Genomic DNA, 24931 nt, shown 5'->3' with positions numbered 1-24931 from the left:
TCTGCCTCCCGAGTGCTGGGATTAAAGGCGTGCGCCACCACCGCCCGGCAATAGACTTAATTTTAATTGTATATATTACATATAATGCCTCAAACATTACATCATTCCTGAATAATATAGTCAATGTTGTTTTAATGTATTAATTAAAATGCATTTAGAAAGCAGTTTGCTCCTCTACTACAGGCATGTGAGTATTACAATGGAGGACACATTATGCTCTTCAGCTCACAGGATTCACAGTTGGGTAAGACTGTTAATGACTTTTCTTTCCCATCAGTCTGTATTATCAAAACTAACCAGAGGAAGGAAGCTTCCAGCTCAGATGCAGCTTTGTTTCTCTATATCCTCAAACTAAGGCATGTCATGGCTTCAGCACCAATGTCTTACTATTAAGTTATATTGGCTAACAAATAGCAATGGAAAAAGCCTATATTATTTTGTAGATCTCTGATGCTTCCTTAACCAACGACTCGTAGAAAGTATCCCACACCGGGCATTGGTATTTTGTTTAGCATTCTATGGATTATGGGAGGAGCTCTATACATCCATGGTGTTTTCATCCTCTGTATCCATTCTGGCTTAGATTTTCCCAGCCCTAGAACTCCTGCTCCACTTTCATATTTGGCATGCTTTTCTCTCACTACCCTCTTAAAGCTTCTCCTCATCCTAATTCCATAACATTTTCTCCTAGCTTTCAGGTCTTTACAAGCGATCAATGCTGGATCCATGACCCACTCTTTTTAAAAGGCTATATTTGAACTCAGTGGTCACAAACAAAAAGAACAGAGAGGAGGATGGGATGGCAAAGAAGCACTGCTGTAGGAGAGCGAGTAAATCAGAGATGGGACTAATACTAATTATATGCATGTAAAAATGTCATAAAGACAATTTGAGCAATCAAGAAAGCATTACTTTTACTAACATTATAGTAAGTTTCAAGAATGTTTAGTCATGCTTGTAAAGGGCTGCAATTTTTCATGATTCCTACAGCTAAACCCTGTGTAAAGATTTGGGGTAAAATGCTGGTTTTCTCCTGTTTCTTTGTCCAACAACTGCATCACATGTTTTGTTTGTTTGTTTTGTTTTGTTTTTCTGCTATAGATGTCTCCTTACAGAGTCACTGCCTGAAGATGGCTGAATGGACAGACATCCTCTAAATATTTCTATGTGCCTTTAATATAGACTCCACAAGGCTCAGGGGAGAGTTACTAGTCAACTCTTTCAGCATTGTTTGGCCCATATTTGAGTTTATAGTTTGCATAAATATTTAATTTAAAGAACAAACCTTCTAGAGTCAGTGTTAAAGGGGATGAGATCACTCTATATTTCTGTCTCTTTTGTACAATGTCAACCCCTCAGTTTATTGCTCAATAAATGCTGGCAACATTATAAAATATTCTCATATGAAGGAAATTGAGAATCTAATTTCATTTAACCCAACTGTATCTAGAGATTACAAATGCTTCCATTATCTGCTGTAATGACCCACTAAGGGGAATTACTATGACGAGATTTTGCTGAGTGATTGAAGCCTTTATCATTATTTTAATACATATTTGAAGACCTGCCATTGTGCAACCCTGTGGAATTGGAGTAAACAACTCTCTGAACTTTCAGCTGACTGTGTGGGGACCAAGTGTCCATCTTATTGCAATACAAAATAGTATCATTCTAAATGGCTAAAAAATACATTTTTTTACTGCTGTTGTGTTTTTCCTTCTAAGAAAGTATTTTTTGAAGATCTGGGTTTAAAAATGTGGAGTCTAAAATTAATAAAAATTAATAAATATCTCATTTTTATACTCACAGGTGAAGTGTTAATGAGAAAAATTTGCCTGTGATTTCATCGTTTTGAGTTTTTGACTAATGGGACCCATAGATCCCGTACATTACAGGATATTGCCATTATATTTGGTTAATATCCATACTTTTCTATCAAAGCCCTATTGTTGATGATATCACATACTTGGGTCTCAACATGGAAAACTCAACTGGGTACTTGCCTAGAAGCTTCATCCTTATTTCTTGGTGTTAGAAGGTATTACCATGATACCAAAGCCCCAAAACAATCATCAGTCTCACCCAGCTATTAATCTTGATATCTACAATAGGAACCTTCCTGTCAAAATATACTCACTGGTTTAATAGTGACTTAAATATTTTTGGGGTAACCAATCACTTTATAATTGGACTTAAGACATGCTCCATGACATAAAACCATACCTCACACTGTTAAAGTGGCTAAGATCTTGCGGCTAGACATGCCATAGGCCCTAGGGAAACACCAAAAACTATTATTCTGCTCAGAAGATACAACTATAAAATATCTCCTAATGATATATTTCTCAGGACATCTCTCAGACCCTACCATGGAAGCTTCTTCTTGCAGTAGATGACAATTAACTCAGAAACCCACAACCATTTAGAGAACAGAGCTCATCTCTAAATGTGAGGTCAGTATCACATCTCTTCCCCAAGGCTCTGGGATCTTCCAGAAAGATGGGATGGAAAGACGGCAATAACAATAGGTGGTGAATGGCTTCATATTCATGTCACAGTGAAGCAGATGTAGAGTTAAACTCTTAAGTATTATGATAGCATGAGGAAAATACACACACACACTCAACTCAGACAAAATCTCAGCATGGGTGATGGTGGTGGAGGAGGTGAGTCCTTGATCACATCCATATTTGAGGAGCCACAGTCATTTGACAGGTGCTCAGAAAGGCAGTGATAGTTATCTTTACCAGTGTGTGCTGTGGGATGGTCTGTATGTCAATTCTGTTGCTCTGATTGGTCAATAAATAAAACACTGATTGGCCAGTGGCCAGGCTGGAGGAAGTATAGGCAGGACAAGGAGAATTCTGGGAAGTAGAAGGCTGAGTCAGAGAAACTGCCAGCCGCCACCATGACAAGCTGCATGTGAAGACACCGGTAAACCACAAGCCATGTGGCAAGGTATAGATTTATGGCAATGGATTAATTTAAGCTGTAAGAACAGGTAGCAAGAAGCCTGCCATGGTCATATAGTTTGTAAACAATATAAGTCTCTGTGTTTATTGGTTGGGTATGAGCGGCTGTGGGACTGGTGGGTGACAGAGATTTGTCCTGTGGGCAAGGCAGGAAAACTCTAGCTACAAGTGTGAGTTCTGGTATACAAACCACACTATAGGACAGACCCCATACCCAAGAGTACTTAGCCAATACAAACTGGACTGGAGAGTTTAAACAGGGGGAGAGTGCATGAAGATAGGTGGACTGGGAGGTAGAAGTGGATATGGAAGGAGTTGGTGATGAGGGAAATATAACCAAGTTAAATTGTGTAAAATGATCAAAGAATTAATAAAAATATTTTTATATTTTACTTAGTCTAGTTTGTGCTCTCTCTCTCTCTTTCTCCCTCTCTCTCTCTCTCTCTCTCTCTCTCTCTCTCTCTCTCTCTCTCTCTCTCTCTCTCTCTCTCTCTTTCTCTCTCTGTGTGTGTGTGTGTATGCACTCATGTGTTTGAGTATGACGTGTATAGACTGTATTCCAAGCCCCATAGGAGAAGGTTGGTGGACAACTTTAAGAAGTAGGTTCTCTCCTTCTGTCTTTACATGAGTTCAAGGAATCTGAACTCTGGTCACAGGTTTGTGTAATTTCTGAGACATTTTGCTGTTTTCAGCTCTGTCTTACTTCCCATGTACTATAATCTTTCATCCTTATGTGTACTTCATGTATTGTTGTGTACAATTAAAAGGAAAATAATGTAACTTTCTAAAACCTTAGTAAAATGCATTTTTAAAAAGAGAAATGGTTTCACTGTATATCCCTGGTTAGCTTGAAATTCACTGTGTAGTCCAATCAGTAAATGAATTCATAGAGATATATCTGTCTGAATCCTAGAATTGAAGGCATGTACCTCTAAATCCAACCTAATAGATACATTATAATTTTATTATTAGAAAATGAAATACATCCTAGAGCTTTACTACTTGTGCTCTTATGATCAATATTGATGCTAAAGTTCCACAATATTAACAGAATGTTATTTTTAAGTTTATTATAAAATAACATTAAAACATTTTATTTATCATTTGAGAATGTCATACATCTATTAAATGATTTTGCTCCAGTGTAACCACCCTAATGCCTACTCTCCAAATTTTTTTATCATTATTTTTATTTATTTTACATACCATCCATAGTTTCTCCTCCCTCCTCTCCTCTCATTGCCTCCCCCTACCTCCTTTCTCACCCCCAACATCCACTCCTCAGAAAGGATAAGGCCTCCCATGGCAGTCAATATCAACACAATGCATATCAATTTGAGGTAGGACTAAGCTCCTTCCCCCTGCATCAAGGCTCAGTGAGGCATCCCACCATAAGGAATAGGTTCCAAAAAGCCAGCTCATGTTCCAGGGACAGGTCCTGGTCCCCTTGCTAGGGGCCCCACAAACAGACCAAGCTACACAACTGTTCCTCACATGCAGGCTCCCTAGCCATCAATCTAGAGTCCTGAGCTGCCAGCAGCTAGGGTCAGCTGTGTCTGTTGGTATCCGGTGTCATGATCTTGACCCCCCTGGCTCATACAATTCCTCCTCCCTCTCTTCAACAGGACTCCCTGAGCTCAGCCCACTGCTCGGCTGTGGAACTCTGCATCTACTTCTATCAGTTACTGAATGAAGGTTCTAGAATGACAATTAGTGTAGTCACTAATCTGATTACAGGAGAAGGCCAGTTCAGGCACTGAAAGAAATTGAAGAAGATATCAGAAAATGGAAAGATCTCTCAGGATCTTGGATAGGTAGGATTATCGTAGTAAAAATGGCAATCTTACCAAAAGCAGTCTACAGATTCATTGCAACCCCCATCAAAATCCCAACATAATTATTCACAGACCCGGAAAGAACAATGCTCAACTTCATATGGAAAAGCTGCTCTCCCACTTTTACTGGAACTACTCCACCATTACAGCCTCCTAATTCCTTCTGGTCTTTTATCAGCCCGCTGAGCCCATTAGTTCTGCCTGTAGGCACAGGATTGCGGGGCCACAAACTGGAGCATTGGGCATCCATGCTGGAGTCTACAAATAAGAATGAAAATGTTCTCCATTGAATATAATACACACACATATCAAATTTAACTTATAGTTAATTAAAATTTCTTAAGAGGCAAATCAGCACAGCACGGTGGCACACTCTTTTAATCCAAGCATTAGAGAAGCAAAGGCAGGTGGATGTCTTTCAGTTTGAGGTCTGCCTAGTCTATATAAAGCAACTGTCTCTCAAAACCAAACAAAAAGATAAGTCAAATTTCTTAAAAAGGAATTGAATTGAAGGTCAGTCAACATGCATATAGATAAGAGAACTGTTTTTATTCACAGATGGGAGAAATAGAAAGTGTACTCTTATTCTTGGAACATGTTTTTGGATCAAATACAAAGCAATTGTAAGTCACTTGGAAGTCCAGGTTCAAACTCATTCAGGAATGGAACTTTTGCGATGGCAGGAAGAAACACATATGTCACATAGTTTGTACCTACGTCATCATCTGCATGATATATTCTTATTTGCCACAGTTTTGAATTCCCTCATACCCATTGCTAAGTATAATTAGAGAAAGTAGTGAGGTGAAATGTTCCTCAAAGGAAATGATATGAGACCTTAAAAATCTCAGCACCACAGGGCAATGTGTGCTGGCTTCTCAGGAATCTTAGCAGGGTTAGATGTCTGGTAAATGAGAAGCCTGACTAATGAAAGGACTGTGGAATACGACAGTCATGCACATTATAGTTGTATTCTTTCTGTTCATTCTCCTGAAAATGCCAAAAGCGTGCCTCCAGAAAGAGGATTAAATGCCATGCAGGGGCTAATGATGCTGAAAACAAATAAAGCACGAACAGAAGCATAAATAATAGAAACATTCTGTGGTTAACAGATTTGGCCTAAAATTTAAAGAAACAAAAGGCAGAGGAAAGGGTTGATAAAGACTAATAGTGATAGAGAAATTATGCTAAACAGAATCATCCACCTAACTCTCATTTCTAAGCCTATACTAAAGTGCCTCCTGTGTGAACTGCCTAGGTTTAAGAGTATGTGGCTTCCAGTGTTTCTGTAATAGGGAAAGCATAATTTTAAGTTCCATTGGATAATACATGCACACTAAAGCACAACTTCATTGCGTGACCCCTAAGAATAGTGAATAAAACTCCAAATGTTTTAGTATGCTATGAGTGTACTTCCATACACATTGATATACTATTAAGTATGATGTTTTAAAATAAAAATTGTGATAATTATATCTTCTCATTTTAAATCAAAGGCATACACAATTAATAGATTTCATTTTAAAAGTACTCACTGTTCTAGTTTTGTTTCCCTTGATGTAATAAACACCCTGACATAAAGCAACTTGGGGATGAAAGTTTTATCTCCATCATCAAAGAAAGCCAGGGCAAGAGGTCTAGCAATCACTTGAAGCAGAAACCATGATGAAATGCTGCCTACTGCCTGCTTTGCTGGCTTGCTCAGCTGTTTTTCTTTTTCTTTTTAATTGAAATAGAATTGTATAACTTCTCCTATTCCCTCTCTTCAGTCCCATGTTGTTAAACGCTCTTGAATCCCTCATACTCTTTTTTTCTATACAGCGAAGGCTAACATAGCCAGCAATGGCACTGCCCACAGTGGGCTGGTAACTCCTATATCAGTCAGCACTCAAGGAGATGCCTTACAGATTTACCCACAGGCCAATCTGATGGAGCAATTTCCCCAAGATATATCTAGGTTTGCATCACATTTCAAACTGATGCTAAAATCTGACACTAATAAAAGGTAACATCTCAACAGAGAAAGATACCATGGCACATAATGCTCCAGTAATTAACATCGAGGGCCTTTGGATTCTGGTTACACTGTGTGGTAAGAGAATTTTCTGCTCACTCAAGCCTTCAAAAATTTAGTAAATGCATGGGATATGCCTGTGATGTGTCTGAAAATAAAACAAAATCATTCATCATAAACTCTACCAATTATAATAGTATATACAATATAGAAATTGTTGTAAATATGCTGTTTTTTTAAGGACATAGAACAAGAAAATAGAGAATAAATAAGCAAACAATACTTGGCAGGTAGGGACTAAAATTACTGCTGGATTGGGACTATCAAGTACAGTTTCATTATAGCCTTTATACAATTTGCAAAAGGGGAAGCAATTCTGTTCATAATATGAATTAGTCCTATTTCATTTTTTCTGTTATATTCTCTAAAAGGATGTCCTTTGATTTTATAGTAGAATATTCACTTTTAACAGTGGTGTTATAAAGATATGTTTTAGATATTATTAAACATGATTTAAGTGTGTCTGAAAGACATCTGTTGAAGGCCTGTCCACTCACATATGGCACAAATGGAGAGCAGAGAGAATAATAATAGGCAAGGTATTGTGGGCAGAAGTTAGGACAAAGGACATGTTTCACTGAACTTCCCTGAAGACGTTCCTGGGTCTCTGCTCCCACCTCTCTCTCTTTCCACACCTTTTTAAGATACATGAAGTGAGAAACTTGGAACCACACCATGCTCCCCAACACGAGGTTATATCTGGGCACAAAGTTAAAGCACATAACCAAGGGACCATGGCTACTGCTGGCTAAAACCTTGAGAATGAAAGCCAGGTGGGTTTTCTTCTAAGTTGATTTTCTCAGGGTTTTCAAGGTAATTGAAAGTTGATTTAGTATTAGGGGATTGGCAATTAGTGAATTTAATACAATGCATATAAATAGTGTAACAGGTCCATTTTCTATCACGTGATCCCCAATACTCAGTAAGTCAGTTTACATATAAACTATCATAAATAGGGTTAGAAGACATCTCAGCCAGTAAATTCATTTGCTGTCAAAGCGGATGACCTCAGTTTGCTTCACAGGACTTATATGGTGGAAGAAGAGAACTTATTTCCTGCAATGTGGCTTCTACATGCAGCGCATATGTACACATAAACATACATACACACATGCACACATAAAGACTCATACACACATAAACATATGCACACACACACACTCACATATAAACATACACATACAAACACACACACAAACACACAGACAGACTCATACACATACATAGACACATGACACACACACATACATGCACTCATATATACACACAACTATATACAATAAATAAAACTGTAAAAACTATAATAAATAAGTTTAATATTATGAAACTAAACAAAAATATATGAAGTTGTGTATGCAATTTTATTGGAAAATTTTGGAATATTTCAATATAAGTAGTCATTAAACTATAAAACTAAACATGATAATTTAAATTGGAAATACACAAGTTATTATAGATTTACTGTAGTAAAAATGATAAAAGATAAAATCACATTTTTACTAGCACGTATATGAAAAAAAAACATTTAAACTTCTCTTTCCCTAACTAATATTATTTGAATATTTAAATTTGATGCCCTAATGTGGTTTGAAAGATATATAAAAAAATCCTGACAACTCCTTTTCTAGTGTTTTGATTTTAATATTGGAAAGTATATGGTATAATGTAGGAATATAAACACTACAATATAATAGACAAATATAGAACATATTTAGTTGAACTTAACTTGTCACAAATACCTATTTAAATAGGAGAAAAATCCCTTGAGAAATTAACTCATCCAAATTTTCATCACAGCGGCACCTATAATGACCACTGCTCAGGCATTTCCTGTAAAGCAATGACCTTGGGATCAAAAGTCTCAGTCTATCTCAAAGTTCCTGCTACTCTAGACTCTCATTAACTCTTAGGAAAGCCATTAATCCTGGTAAAAAATGCAAACATATGATTCATACCACAGAGAATGTGTAAATGAGAAATGTCACCACTCAATGTGGTGAAATTCAAAATCAGCCTCGTGTTTGCACGACTGTTTGATGAAATATATATGTGGGAATATGAAAACAAATCAAGTTACAGTTCTCTATGAACAAAAAAATCTTTTTGAGTTTATATTAATTTAAAATACTAAGTACTTCAATCATATGTATTTTCAAAGAAGCCTCACTGATGCCTCAGGACTAAGCTAGATTTTTGTAATATGCAGTCAAATTATGTTCTTTACAGTTTCTACCATTGAACATATCAGTTTGTGATGTATTTTACTGTTTACCTTCCTTGACTGACTTTCAGTTCTATGATTACTGGAATCCTACCTTCCTCTTGTATTCTTCATGGTCTCTTTAGGTCTACTTGTTGTTATGGTTCATAGTAGACCACTGACAGATCAACAGATTACTTATAATAGTGAATATGGATCTTATCCAATACTGACCAGTGTTAATAAAATTTCCCAAAGTTAATGTCCCTAAATATTTCAATTTATTGTCTTTGATTTCATCAATGGAGGCAAATGAAAATTAGTCTTACATATATGTGACATTTATGAACTATGTGTGTTTTAAAATATAATTTATTTTAACATAGAAATGAAATTTCTGTTGTATTTGTGTAAATGGATTTTAAAAGTTACTGTTCATTTTCATACTTATAAAAGCACTTGATATAATTATTTTACTTTTGAGGAAGGAAAGTGTGAGGCAAGATATGGAAGAGACATAAAGCCACCATAGATATAGACAATGAGCGCATTAAGCCACACCTTGTGTTGGGGAAGCTTCTCTGAGGAAGTGAAATGAGTCCCTAGGCTCCTCACCCTTTCCTTCCTCTAAAGCACTGGCCTTCCCATAGAACTGTGTACTCTGGGGACATGGATCACATGTGTCCAAACAGCAAGTGGCACAAACCACAAGCTCAGCCTGCATTGACAGAGATGTTGCATAAAATGCATCAAGTAACTAATTAGTGCAGGGTGAAAGGAATGAATTAACAATGACTCCAGGTTTTGAAGCTATCCTTACAGAAGGCAGACGGAACATCAGGAATATTCCTGTCTAAGAAATACATGGGTTGCCACATGTTCAACATAAAGAGGTCATATTTGTACTGGATAGAATAAGGTTGATATGTTGATTGGGATTTTAGGGAGAGAGACAGTAAGGGTGGAAAATGTGGGAAAGAACTCAGAATATAAGAGGCCACTAAGGTAATGTTTAATACCACAAGCTAGGTGCTGGAGAGATGCCTCGGAGGTTAAGGGCATATACTCTTACAGAGGGGCAGGGTATCCACATCAGCTGGCTAACAACAACCTGTAACTATAGCTCCAGAAGGATCCATTGCCTCTGACCTCCATGGACAACTGCACTCCCATGCACATACCCACACATAAGTAAAATTAAAATAGTAAAATAAACTTAAAAAAAAAAAACCACAAGCTATGCATATAGCTTCTGTTTGCTTGATCTCCTGAGTGTTTCCAACAGTGACGATGTCACCACAGCTCCTGTCACCTTTTCGGCCATCTTCTAGATGCCTCCAAAAGCATTTTACCCCCTCTCCAATGAATGCAACATCATGCTCTGATGTGTATACCTAACGTGTCAAGAAGGAACCCAACTGGTTTTCTTACACACACTAAAAAGGGTTCTTTCCATTTGCAAAAACAAAAAAAAAATATATTACTGCCTGCTCAAATACCACAAAACAAAACGCATAATTTTTACTTTTGACAGAAATTTCTGTTTCACAGATAAATACAACATTTCATTGCAATTTACAATCTTCAGTGTTTAGTGATATCTAATTTATACATTTTTACACTATTGCTAGTTAGCACTCTTTCTCGGCCAATGCTTGTGGATTAAGATGTAACATTTTAGCTACTGATCAAAAGCATTGCTTGCCTGCTCTCATGCTTCTCACCATGATGATCATATATTTACCCTCTGAAACTGTAAGCCCCAAATCAACTCTTTTTCATAAGTGGCATTGACCACGGTGTTTTTTCACAGCTATAGGAAAAGTAAAACAAGATAGAGACTTTACTGAATTCACAGGCATCCCAAGAGAATGACAGAATCCAAGGGTCAGAGAGGCAAATAAAAAAAAAATTCATAAACAAAGATTCTAGAAGATTTTAGCCTCATTTTAGGTGTGGATCACACATTGCACACACATGCATAGAACAGAGCATACTGAAGCTGCAGGAAGCCATATGACATACAATAAAATGATTTTGAAATTCTACCATGAGTAACTGTGAAAAGCACAATGTTTTTCTAATACTTTTCTTCAAACAGCATACTATGTTAAGAATCATGTAGCTAATATATACTTACAGATATACAGAAATTAATACTATTACCAAAAATGTTAATAAAAACATATTTAATGCATATAGCAATCACTAGTTGTGTTTATAAACTACATATAACCCTTTCATAAGTAAACAAACTGGCTCTCACTCTTATCACTGGCACTAAGAAGCACATCACCAATATTCAAATCACTGAAGAAAGCTGACTGGAGCTACTGTCTGATTCCTCAAACATAGGACGCTAAAACAGCCAGCTCGGACATTTTAAAAACATGCCCTTTAGTATTATTGTACTTTAATTACAGTCATTATATTTGTGATGCATAGGTCCCTAATCAAATGTAGTTTCCATTGGTTACTCAGGTATGAATGGATGTCTGTATATATTTTTCAATTAGTTCTTTCCTCAATTTCACATAAGCTTAATTTTCACAAAAAATTTAAACGTCTGTAATTGGCTTGTATTAAATAATGGCAACATGCCTTGGTTAACAGGGAATTTCAAATATTCAAACAAATACAAATTCAAAAAGTTCAAACATCTAAATGTTTCTTATGATTCTAATAGTCAAGTGTCATCCTAAAGGTTACACTCATTTCAAATGGGGAAAGAGCTTAAGTAAGATGTATCAATTATGCATGTACAAAGAATAGAATGGGTGTGCAGTGGGTGTATTCCTTAATGTGAGGCAAAGACATTGTATAACTGAATAAAACTGATTCAATGACAAGAAGAACCTAAGCTGATTTTTCTAATGGCATTTTGCATGGTTATATGAGAGTCATGGGGCATAGAAAGAAATGGATTCAAAGCATTTGTTTAATCGTATAAACAGACTTTGACAGGGTGAAGTAATAGCTGTTAGGAAATTTGATCCCTTTAATAGATGGGAAGTTAGGGATTAAGATGATTTTAGCTGACATGGTGACATTGGCTTATGATTTCAGTACTTTGAAGACTAGAATGCAGATGAATTACTATGAGTTTGAAGCCACATTGGGCTACTTAACATGTTCAAGGACAGCATTATTTACACACAGAGACTGTGTCACAAAAAAACAACAACAACAACAAAACACCCAATGCAAAGCAACAACATGCATTTGCTTGAAAACAGAAATAATAGTTAATAATATTAAAGGATTATCTTCCCATTATCACATCAAAAATCAAATATTATTTGCTATGATATTTAACAGAGTAGATACATGTTTCAAGTGGGCAACAAGATAATATGTTAAATATGCTTTTCCTTTGTATTTTGTTACTTTAACAATTAATAACAAAGATTAAACCATGCAAGCTATTTAAGAAAAGGTGAAATAAAGAGTCATTAAGTGTCAGTACTCCACAATATTATTCTTTAATGTTACACTGTAAAATTACTGTTTGAATAAGGCCAAGTTTTTGACACATTCAATTTTATACTCTGTTACTTTCTCCAAAAGTTCATACTTCATATCGTTTTCCAAAGAACTATAAGATAATGATACATATATTCCTGTAAGATTTTTTTGTCAGAACACTTCCCATTAAATTATGAAATGGAGCACTGCCATATAAATTCTACACTAGTTCAATTTATTAGGCAATATTTTGGATGCTTCATGCTCATCTCTGTTTTATGGAAAGTTCTGCTAAATTTACTGTCCCCTTTTCTCCTAAATCAGCTGCATAGCTTCAAAAGTTAGGCAGTTGGGTAATTCTGGCATTGCACTTCAAAAGTTTTTCTGAGACCAATCAATATACTACATCTAGGTTTGGACAATGACTAATACTCAATGGCATCTGTCTTGACATCATTAATTGCTAGGCAACTTTGTGAGAATGTCAAAATTTTAGTACCCAGGACACATTGGAATTAGGTCAAAACATATTTCATAATAGTACATGTCTCACAACTCTTGCTGTTTGAGATATTCTCACATCAGCAGGATAAAGTAGAAAATGACTATCTATGTTGCTGAATTTCATACACAGTCGTTTACTGAACTAACACTTCAGTATAATGTGCTCACTATTTATGTGCTTACATTATAATCCAAATGCACAAAACTTTTTTGATGATTGTTATTTTCCAATTTCCTGTTTATAACATCATGTGGGGACATTTTAGAGAGCAACATGATTCAATTTTGACAAAATTGTTAAAAATAGATTATGACTAAGCACCCTAGTGACAGCAAAGCAATTTACCAAGATGAATAAGATAGAGTTGTTATCTTCCACCATAGAGAGATGGGAATGAGGACAAAATGGATAGAAGAGAGGCAACATCACAGTGAAGTATTTGAACTTTTATGAGCATACAGAGTGCATTACAACTGAAGAGGCTGTTTTAATGCCTTCAAGTTTCATCCTTGAATTTTGTGCTCATAGTCAAGTAAAAGTATATAATGGAGGAGAAATAAATATATAAGGTGGGCATAGGGTCAAAGTGTTATATTTTATAAACAGGAATATCGAAGTCAAGTCCATCTAAAATCTTAACTTATTACAGAAAAAAAGGGACAGTTAATGGTTATTTTAAAGACAAATAAAAGTAGAATATAGAATGAACTGCTGTGACTACTTCTGTTAGTTTATTAATTATGGCTTCTTTAAAATACATTTTAAAACATTCTATTTATATTTTTCTTTTTTCAAGAATGGCATTTTATGATACACAATAGTTTTGAATTCTGAAAATATAGCATTTCATAGTAACGTTCATTCTAAATCTCAGATCACTCATTGTTAAAATGCAGTTATTAATAATTAACCTCATCTGTGTATAATTTCAAATAAACATGTATGGAGACATTTCAAATGTTCTAATAGTTTCATGTAACATTTTACCAAAGTTAGATAAGAGTAAATGTGATTTCTAATGTTCTGATAAACAGATAATTTAGTTAGGCCTAAAAATCGTGGTTTGTAAAAACAACTGAGACAAATCTCTTAATCTTAGAGTCATCAAAAATCATTATTTCTTGAAACTGTTAGCCTGCTCTCCCCGAAAAGAATGATTTCATATGTTGTACTTTGTGTGAAACCTCTGGCACATTAGATAAGGTATGGGGGTTGGGGCTTTCAATTGATGGGAGAAAGGTCTGCTATAAAGAGTTAAAAAGGAATATTGAACTGGCATGGTTAAATATGGGTGGGAGGTTGAGGAGAGAAAATAAATATGGGGAGAAATAAATAATAACAAAGAACTTTCAAAATATTAATGCATATGGAAATCTATCATAGATGCTTTTATACACACGCACACATACACACACAAATATAGTAAAAAACTGAGTTACCACACAACAGGATCACGCTGCTCCTCTTAGATACCACAGATAAACAGAAAACACACCAGTGAAAAGCATGAGTTTTCTGTTCTGGTGTTGTTGGCCTGTGAGGTTTGAAAGACTTTAATGTATTACAGTTTAATGTCAATGCTCAGGGAATCACCCCAGATTTTGGTGTGAAGTCCCTGTTGCTGAAGATTCCATGATTTCACGTATTGATTCAGAGAACACGAAGAAATCAGTTTGCTAATGACCTGTAAGCTATACCCCTACTGCATAGCTTTTTATTGCTGGGAAGTATTAGGTATGCTGCTGTGGGGGAAAACACAATCATCAGACTTACCCAACTGTAACATTGGCAAGGAAAGCAAAGGGAAGTAAAACAAAACAGAACCTGCTCTGGAGTGTAGCTGTTATACCCAGTGACATCCTACTGGAGAAAACTGATCTTTCCTTTCCCAACAGGGATCAATTACAAATAGCTTCTTGGTTAGGGCTGGGACTTTGTGTTCAATTCCCTGATTCAGTGCAAGGATGGTGTTGACCTGCAAAGATAGCTAAATCTGTGACATTTGTGTTTCATACGAAACCCTGTCTCAAAACAAAAACAAACAAAAAAAAATGGAGAAAAGTCATAGACGAATACACTGGATATTAACTTGTGGCCTCCAATTTTGTACTCATTGATGGTGGAGTGGCCCTATTTTCACAGCCACACAGATATACACATAATACACACATGATCCACATACAGAATGGATTTCAAAACACATAATAATTATGTACAAAGCACATATGTGAGTTACAAAGCACATATGTGAGTTACTTTTCTGGCTATTTTAAAGTTTTTCATGAAATAACTTCCAATTTACTTTTAAGACATTATTTTATGAACAATCAATATTTGGTTTTCCAATTATTACTCAGGGTTCCTGAAGACAGACTTCAGGAACCCTGAGTAAAATTTTAAAGAATGCATAAGTGTGTGTGTGTGTGTGTGTGTGTGTGTGTGTGTGTGTGTGTGTGTGTGTGCGCGCACGCGTGCGCGCGCGCTTGCGTGTTGTGTAATGGCATTAAATCTGTGCATCAGTCCTCTCACTAAAGGCTACTTATGCTGATTCAGAACCTTCTTTTACCCATTGTGCAATAATAAACTGCAAGCTTCATTTTCAAGAGTTTCTGATTATTAGATATCAGACAGGAAATTGCTGATATGTCAAGGATACGGATCTTCAATTTCCTACATTTGATAAATTGTGGGACTTATATGCCCATTAGTCATGTATCACAGGTCCTGTCTACTGAAACCCTCTGGCATTTAATTTCATAGAATTGCATCTTTTTCTTCTAGTCTCCTCCTGTGTATAAATAATGTCAACACTAAGATGTACATTTGTCTTATCGCTAGTGATAACATCATGAGCCATTTATTTTTCATTTTCTATGATGCTGTTGACTTTATCAGCCATTTGCTATTAGATCTGTATCTGTCTGTTATTAAAGTCAATTTTATATATTTTATCTTTATACTTGATCAATTGCATACTGTACATTTCCCTTTCTTTATTTGGGATTTGTTTTTACGTTAGGTTTTTATCATTTATAAATTTCATTATTTTTTTATTTTAATAAAACATAATCGTCAGTTGAATTATTTATACTTCTAATATTTCCATTTTCCAAATACAATAAAATTATCCCCTTTTAAAGTTTTAAATCTTTGTAATCATGTAAAAATAAGAGAGATTATTCAAATTCTAAAAGCCAATTAAAAAAAATTAGTTGTATTATTTTCTTAGAATGTCACAACCACTCTATGCAGTCTGATATGAGACAACAGCAGTAGGAAATTCGTCTAACTCTGTATTCTCCTTCAAATTTGTATTTGCTGAGTTAAGAATCAGCCTTGATGCAGGTGGGAGGGGCTAGGTCCATCCCGAAATGGTATGCCAGCCTGTATTGACTATCCAAGGGATGCCTTACCCTCTATGAAGAGGGGATAGGATGGGATGGTGATAGGTTGGGGAGAGTGGGAGAAGAGGAGGAAGGGGGAACAAGGGTTGGCATGAAAAAGGAAAGAAATTTTTTAAATAAAAAATTATATAAAAAACTTTTATTTGTTATTAATGAATTTACATTTTCAGAGGAATTCTAGACTCAGAGGCTCACATTTTTTCAAAAAGTGAAATTTTATTTATGATTGTATATTACTGATAATTAGATGTAACATTTCACTCTTCTGTTACAACATCTTAATGTTAATGAAAATTCAGCTTTATTGCTGTGATATTTGAGACCTCAAAATTTTTTTGCCAGGCCAAGTTTCAGGTGTCCAGACGAAGACAGGGAAGAGGGATTATATGAGCAAGGAGGGTCAAGATCATGATGAGGAAATCCACAGAGACAATAGAAGGAAGCTCCTGGGAACTCACTAACTTTAGACTGACAGCTGTGGATCCTGCATGGTACTGGACTAGGCCCTCTACATAAGGGAGAGAGTTGTGTAGGTTGGTCTGTTTGAGGGACCCCTGGCAGTGAGATCGGGAGGGATCTATCCCTGGTGTATCAGCTAGCTTTTGGAATCCCATTACCTATGGTGGAATGCCTTGCTCAGCAGCAGGGAGGGGCTTGGTCCATCCTCAACTGAATGTACCAGGCTTTGCTGACTCTCCTTGGGAGGCCTTACACTTTTGGAGGAGAAAATGTGGGGGGCAAAGATGGGGAGGAAGGCTGGAGGGAAAGGGAAGGCAGGATGAGAGGGGAATCTGTGGATGGTATGTAAAATGAATAAAAATTTTAAATAAAAAAGTAATTAAAATATATAAAATAAATTAAAAAAAGAAAAAAGTGTACATCCATGAAGCTCTTTACACAATTTCTCTTTTTATTTACTGGTGGCCATTCATATTAGTAACTCTAAATAGTAGTTTTTTTTTTTTTAAATAAAATTGTGTTTATGGTATCCATGCTTTACGTAAAATTCATTTTGGGGTGTGTGTGTGTGTGTGGGTGTGTGTGGGTGGGTGGGTGTATTCGAAAACACTCTTCTGGATCTCACTGGTGTATAAATTTTGTTGTTGTTTTTGTCATCAAATATATGCTCTGAAGTAACTTCAGTTTTTATTCAGAATCCTTTTAAAACTTCGTGTAATTACATTCATTCAGCTATTGTACTGAGCATTATCTAATTTCTGTGTTCATAGAACTTTTATTGGCAAAATTCATGTCTTATTTCTGGTATTAATATCATTGTCTTCTAAGTCTTTTTGCCATATTTGGTGCATTTATAGTACTATTTTATTCCATTGTTATTTTCAAAGGATATTTATTGCCAATTAACTTTGAATTACCCCATGTGTTACATCACTGAGATTACCATGCATGTGTCATCTTTATTCTTCTTTGAAGTAATAAACAGAAAAATGGAATATTAGACTTTCTAATATTTCAGCATCTGTGAACAACAAAGCAAATTGTATTGTATATGACACGTATAAGAACAATTCCTTAAATGAATTAGCTATTCATATTAAATGCATATAGCCCATTATAATTTTTGTTTTTGTTTTGTTTTTAGAAAAGTCTCTTGTTTCAGTAAAACTAATGAATAAAACAATTCCTTGTGGTTCTAGGCAAGTCTACATATAGACTTTTGTTTATTTATTGTTCTCAAGCTTATACAGTTGTTACATTCAAGAAGGATAGTACAGCATTTAGCACAGAAAAATCTCTTTGGATTAAATTTCTTTTACTGTGCTTTATTGATATTTGCACACAGAACAACACCAGCAATTTCTAAGTTCTACTCTGGGCAGCATTTACTTAAAATTACATCTGATGTGAGCCTTATTACTGCATCTCACAGACACTTTTTTTTATGTTTTCTTTGTGTGGTCTATAATGAAATATAAGACCAAACAAGACACAATCATATTAGCATAATGAAGTTCCAAATGCATATAATCAGTTCCAGACATGCAGAAGATAGATTTGATAAAATCTGACAGTTTTACATGATTGAAATGATCATACTTTTGTGTAGTGCCCTATATGAGATATCTGTAATTTTTCCCATGCTAGACAGCCAGAACTTTAGATCTTTTCTCAAAAATAAGCTATTTTTTTCTGTATGTGTCTGTGATATTTCTGCATAAAAGCTCTTCTCTTCAAATTAATTTTGTTTTTAATAAAAAGTAAAATATAATATGAAATATTTGGTAGAACTTTGTGATTAAGTCATATAGTATATTTAGAGGATGATATATATATATCGTGTGTGTGTGTGTGTGTGTGTGTGTGTGTGTGTGTGTGTGTGTGTAATACATATCACAGGATATCTTTCATGCAGGACCTCTAGTATGGAAAATAATAGAAGAATATTTGCTTATGCTCTACATGGGTTTTCTTCAAATTGCTCACTTATTTGAGATATAGCAAGACATTCTAGGGTAACTAGAAATTCAGAAACAGCAGAAGTAAAATATGATGGGCTGTTCTCTTTCCCTGTCACATTAAACAAGATTGCTTTTCTCTTTCAGCTAAATTAATGTCTTCCTCACAGAGACAGACATGTATGAAAACCCTTCAAGTCCTAAACACTTTGCAATATTTGATAACACCTATGGGAGAGAAATTTTGTCTTTGACTTTCTGTGCTCACACTCAAATTGCTACATTTTTGTAAGGCTGGATTGAAAAGCTGAGTGCTAGGGCCTTCTTGAGATCTCCTTATAGAGTTCTGGTGTGCTGATGAATGCTCAGAAGAGCTCAGGGCCTCCCACATTCCCACATTGTCATGCACTGTGTTCGGTAATTGCTTTCTCCGTTCTGTGGACTATAGCTCTCAAATTGTATTTGAAATGTGATGATTGCAAATACTTTTGCTGCTTCATTTACTGCTTCTAGATGATGTGTTATTCTTTCTAGGCATGCCACTTTATCTCGATGTACATTGTATTTAGTTTGACAGTGTTTGGAGAAAAAGCACTGGTTTCTGAATCTCATTAATATAAGTGTTCTTTGTCTATTGTGTGTCACCCTCAAACTCTATTCAGAGCACAACTTTCAAAGCCAGGCTGTTTGCATAATACTGACAAAACTATCTGTATATCATATAACTTTGCATTGTACACTCAATTGAGCTCAGTGTTTTCCTGTTTTATCAAAGCTTAAGGGCACTGTAAGACTCAGAAAGATGTTAGCAGAGCCTAGGCTATTACTGATCTAAGGCATGAATTTGGCTCACTCAAGAGGAGGTGGTATTTCCCTTTCCAGGGGTTACCATTTTCTTTTACATAACTAAAGTTTTAAGATGTGTGACAGATTAGAAAATAAACACATTTGTACAGAAGATAGCTGGATGAGTGCATCTGTTAAAGCATAGTATCTATCATGTTTAATGACTATATATATATATATGTATATATATATATATTATATTATATACATATACATTCATATATAATTTGAGATCTATTTGCAGAGTTCTGGTGTGTTGATGAATGCTCAAGAGAGTTCAGGGCCTCCCACATTGCCACATTAACACGCACTGTGTTCAGTAATTGCTTTCTCTACTATATGGACTATAACTCCCCAATTGAATTTGAAACATGATTGCAAATAGTTTTGCAATATACAATATGTATATATGACAGAACAGTCAAAAGTTTTTATTCAATTATATGCTTCAGAATCCCTCAGATTTTTTCTTAATACATTAAGAAATTGATTCCCAGATGAATTCTGAAATAAACTGGATGTATGTGAATTTTAGATAATTTGTAACAGCAGTTAGTCACTGGTTATTTTTAAATCTATGTGGCAAGACAAATATACTTTTGATAGGTGGATATTTTGAGAATTGAGTTAAAATGGAAAAAAACAAAACTAAGATGAACGTCATTAGCTAAATTAGTAGTGGGAAGGGGAAGATATACCAGAGCATAAAATCAGATAAATTATGACCAGTAGGATTATATAGAGTTTATTCTGAAACCAAATATATATATATATATATATATATATATATATATATATATATATATATATATATAGAGAGAGAGAGAGAGAGAGAGAGAGAGAGAGAGGCAGAACTTTAGAATACCAGTCTCAGCTGGGTATAATGGTAGAGGATTCTAACCCCAACATTGGAGAAACTGAGGCAATAACATCAATAATTTTAGATCTGGATTACATATGGGAAAACTGTGTCAACAACAACAACAAACTAACAAAGACATAAAAAAACAATCTCAATGTCATAAACTCAAAAATAAATGTGCAATATAACCAAGTCTGAAACACAATATTAAATTCAATATATATTTTACTAATAAAACTTGATAATATTCCATTTTTACATGTTGTATGACAGCATATGCAGCTGTGTGTACAGAATATTTGCTTGTGTATGTGCAGTGCCCAGATTAGGGCATCAAGTGTCCATTTTTCCATCCTGAACCTCTTCCTAGGAGGTGGTTTCTCTCTGAATTTGGAGCTGGCATTCTCTCTGTTTTGCTGGAAGCCAGCAAGACCCAGCTTCCCTCCCTATCTCCACTCCCTTAAGAGCTGACCTTACAGGAGTTTGTGGGAAAGACTGTCTGATTATGTGGGCGCTAATATGCACCTCTTGTGTTTATGATATCAAACAAGCACTCATAACTACTGAGTTATCCATCCAGGTCCAGTAAATTTTAGGTAAAATATCAAAACAAAAAGTATCTCTAAATGTGGATGAGTGTCAACAAATACTAAAAAAATATAAAATCAAAACTAGAGGTTCTCTAAAGAAAAATGATTTTGTTTTAAATTCATAACATATCAATCTCAAGTGTTTACAGCCCGACAGTGTACTCTCAGAATAATGAACTCAATTTGGATTCTGTTGTGCAAAATCTACTTATCATCACTCTATTTGTCCTCTATCTGTTATTGTATATACTACCCATCAATCTGACCTATCTACTAGAATCACATCTATCAACAATCTATGCACCTATCATTCTATGTGCCTATCATCTTCTATCTTTTGGTCCCTCTATGTGTGTTAATATACATCTATGGGTGTATGCAGAAATCTGAAAAATAGAAAGGTCACTCCTAAAAATACAAAGGACATTATTTTCTCATTAAAGTGTAATCACATACACTTCTATGCATGAAAAATCACACACACACACACATATATATAATGCATGAAATAAATATTTATATAATTATGTGTATAAGTATTTCATACGCTTCAAAACAACCATAATTTTCATTATGTAGAAATTTGAGAAAAATCTCCAAAGTGTTATATATATATATTTGTAAAGCAAACCCCAAAAACAGTTGACAATACAGAAAATAACTGTAGGATTGATATGGCTCAATACATCATCATACACTAAAGGGAACTGATGAATCAGTGTGAAAAAGAGAATTACAGATATTGTTTTATCTTTTGTTAGATATTTTCATAACATGACAGTGGACTGGGCCAGTCTCCTTCCCTGTCTCTGGGTGAAGGACAATGTAGTTTGTCCTTGTTCATCAGATAAAGTACATTTGGTGAGGCTGACATTGTTCCATCCTTCCATAATTACAAATGGAAATAAGGATAGAGAAGAAAAAAAGCAGTAAATAGAGAATAACAAGAACAGGTGTCAGCACAGCTGAGTCGTCACAGACCATCACATTCTTCTCAAACACATGAAATTATTTTTTTATTATTTTGCAAGGAAAAAAGAGTTACAGTTTTCTACTTCTTTCCTGCTCTTGAAACTGTATTTCATCAATGATTAACTCTGGAGAAGAGACTGCTCTTTCAACAGTTTCTTCAGATGACTTTGATGTGCATTATATTCAGAAATGTACTGAAACTATCATAATAAACAAAACAATATTCGTGAATTCACTTTTGGAGTTCACGCTTAAGGAGGTCAGAAGAAAGAATCACAGGACTTGGAGAAATAAAAGTGACAACAATTTTGAAGGATTATTCCTAAAATCTAATACTCATAATGCTCAAAAGTGATTTGTACTCTAACATGGGAGAGAAGCATCCATTAGATTAATACAGTTGTGAAATCCGCAAGCTAAAATAGTGACTAACCTTTCAAGTTATGCCTAGCAGTGCAGCAGTGACACCAAGGTATAGAAATAATGCAACCAACCAGTTTCCTAATGAATTTATAGCCTCATACACAACACAAAAACTCACACTTGGGACATTAATTAAGGCACCGAACCCTTGCCTAAGTCACAGGCCCTGGGGATAAAACAGATAGTAGTCTGCCAAATTAACACAGTATTAAATAAACTTTTAAGTAATTATCATTATACTAGCAAACTATTGAAATGCTCAACCCTTATCAGAGAAGCTTCTTTTGTAGTAGGTGGACATGAACACAGAGATCCACAAGTGTGAAAATAGTAAAAAGACTGAGGTGCTGATACTTAAATGTGACAATTTCATCATACCCCTCCTCCTAAGACTAGAGATCATCATCAAAAGCAGATGGAAAGTTTTTAATAGCAAGAAGTGATAAATGAATACAAACAAATGATGTTTTCTAGGCACAACAGGGAAGCAGCCCACATTAACTGTCATGGCCTGTTGCTGCATTCACACATCTGTTCAAGTTCAAGACAGACCGAATTCCAGCATGGGGTAGGAAGGTAAGCATTAAAAGCCCCTAGTTGAGAAGGTATTGGCAATTGGTGGTAGGTGGAAAATGGAGAAGCAGTTCTCTTCAAGGATGCAGACCCTAGAGACAACTGATACTGACACAGATAGTCCTATACTCAGGTGTGTACTGATTGTAATACATAAAATGAGTGCTTTAAAAAAATAAAGTACACAAATACAACCAGATCATTCTGTAAAATGTTACCTGTATGTAAAACGCATAAGTGTGTTTGCAGAAACACACACACACACACACACACACACCACACACACCACACACACACACACACACACACACACACACACACACACACACACAATTAATAAAGTGGCCATGAATTTCAGAGAACAAGGAGTGGAGGGTTTTGGAGGGAGGAAAGACCAAGTGGAAATGATGTAATTATATTATAATCTCAGAAATAAAACAAAAAAAATAAAATTAATTGAGTGTGAAATAGGAAAAAACAGGGGAAGTAGACAGGAAATGGAAGGGAGGGACGTTCTGATTAATACACATTATGTACATATATAAAATTCTAATCAGTAAAAATAACAAAGTTAAAATAAATCTTTATGCAAATAAGAGAAAGAAAAAAATTGTCTAAGTCAGTGGAAAATGAGTCAGTCCTTTCTTTAGGATCCACAAATATATCAGGAGAATTGTTTGACAATCTGACACTTTGAAATGCATTCAAAGGAAGAGAAGAAAGGCAGAAGACAGGTGATTTATAACAGCATGGGTCTTTCTATATTGGCACTGAATGAAAATATTAGTAAAGCCACAAATTTATTTAATATATATGATTATAAAACTTTTAGTAACTGCATAATGAAATAAAAGAGAATAAATTAAATATGACATTCTTTCAATTTAGTAAATCTGAAATCTCCAATGGATACTTAATAAACATGAGAAGAATTAAAAAAAATATTTTGCATTCATTTTTTCTTCCAATTTTTGAGATTATGATGTAATTATACATTCATCCTTTCCCTTTCTTCCCTTGAAATACTTCCATATACATCTCCTTCCTTACTCTTTCAAAGTTGTGGTTTCTCTTTTTGTTAATTTTATTACTTACATATATGTATATGTACACATGTATATTTCCAAATACCCAAAGACAATCTGCTCACATTTTATGAAGGTTTGCATTCATCAATAACCTAATGACATTTACCACAAGCCCACATTATTTATTTGTGGCTGATATAGTTCTTGTCAAAAATGTGTCATTCCAAAGCAATTCAGTCCAATTCTTTGCTGGCAGACAGCTAGAATCAGTGAAAGTCCCTGTTGTCATACAGAACATACAAAACTATCAATGAGAATCCTGCTATAACTGTTTGATCAAGATGAATTACTAGATTTTTAAAATCCTCTTGAAGATTACAGTGCATAAAAATCTTGATCTTAGATTCAAGGAAATTATCCCTAGGAGGTATGAGTGGAAAGAGAATAAACATTCTCATATGTCCTGATCTGCTCAGACTGTCATTTGGAATAATTGAGAAGTTACCATTTCCTTCAACATCATCTAACTACAGCTCTTCTAAAAATAATTAGCTGGCATGAAAACTTGGTACTTACTCAAAGACAGGTAGTCATCTTTGTACTTAGTCATTATAGCAGGGATAAACATTTCATTTATATAATCTGTTCTAGATACAGAGAACACAGGTAACATATGCATTGCAGAAAACAGGATCAATTGTAGTGAGTTATCCTGAAAGGCTAACTAGTAATGTATTTATCAATACATTTGCGTCACAAGCAAAT

General features: G+C 35.0%; 1 protein-coding gene and 1 long non-coding RNA gene across 3 annotated transcripts in view; one reads left to right on the top strand and one right to left on the bottom strand.

Moving 5' to 3' along the window:
- Positions 1 to 24931, bottom strand: part of Ncam2 (neural cell adhesion molecule 2) — a 423714-nt gene that overhangs the window by 215893 nt on the left and 182890 nt on the right. The window lies entirely within an intron of this gene.
- Positions 23038 to 24931, top strand: part of LOC143268017 (uncharacterized) — a 59236-nt gene continuing 57342 nt past the window's right edge. The window contains exon 1 of the long non-coding RNA XR_013043605.1: positions 23038 to 23141. This is a non-coding gene — a long non-coding RNA (uncharacterized LOC143268017). The remainder of the gene's footprint in view (positions 23142 to 24931) is intronic.

This window comes from Peromyscus maniculatus, chromosome 12 (assembly GCF_049852395.1).
Source record: "Peromyscus maniculatus bairdii isolate BWxNUB_F1_BW_parent chromosome 12, HU_Pman_BW_mat_3.1, whole genome shotgun sequence".
Taxonomy (NCBI): Eukaryota; Metazoa; Chordata; class Mammalia; order Rodentia; family Cricetidae; genus Peromyscus; species Peromyscus maniculatus.
This window is presented reverse-complemented; position numbering and strand designations above follow the sequence as displayed.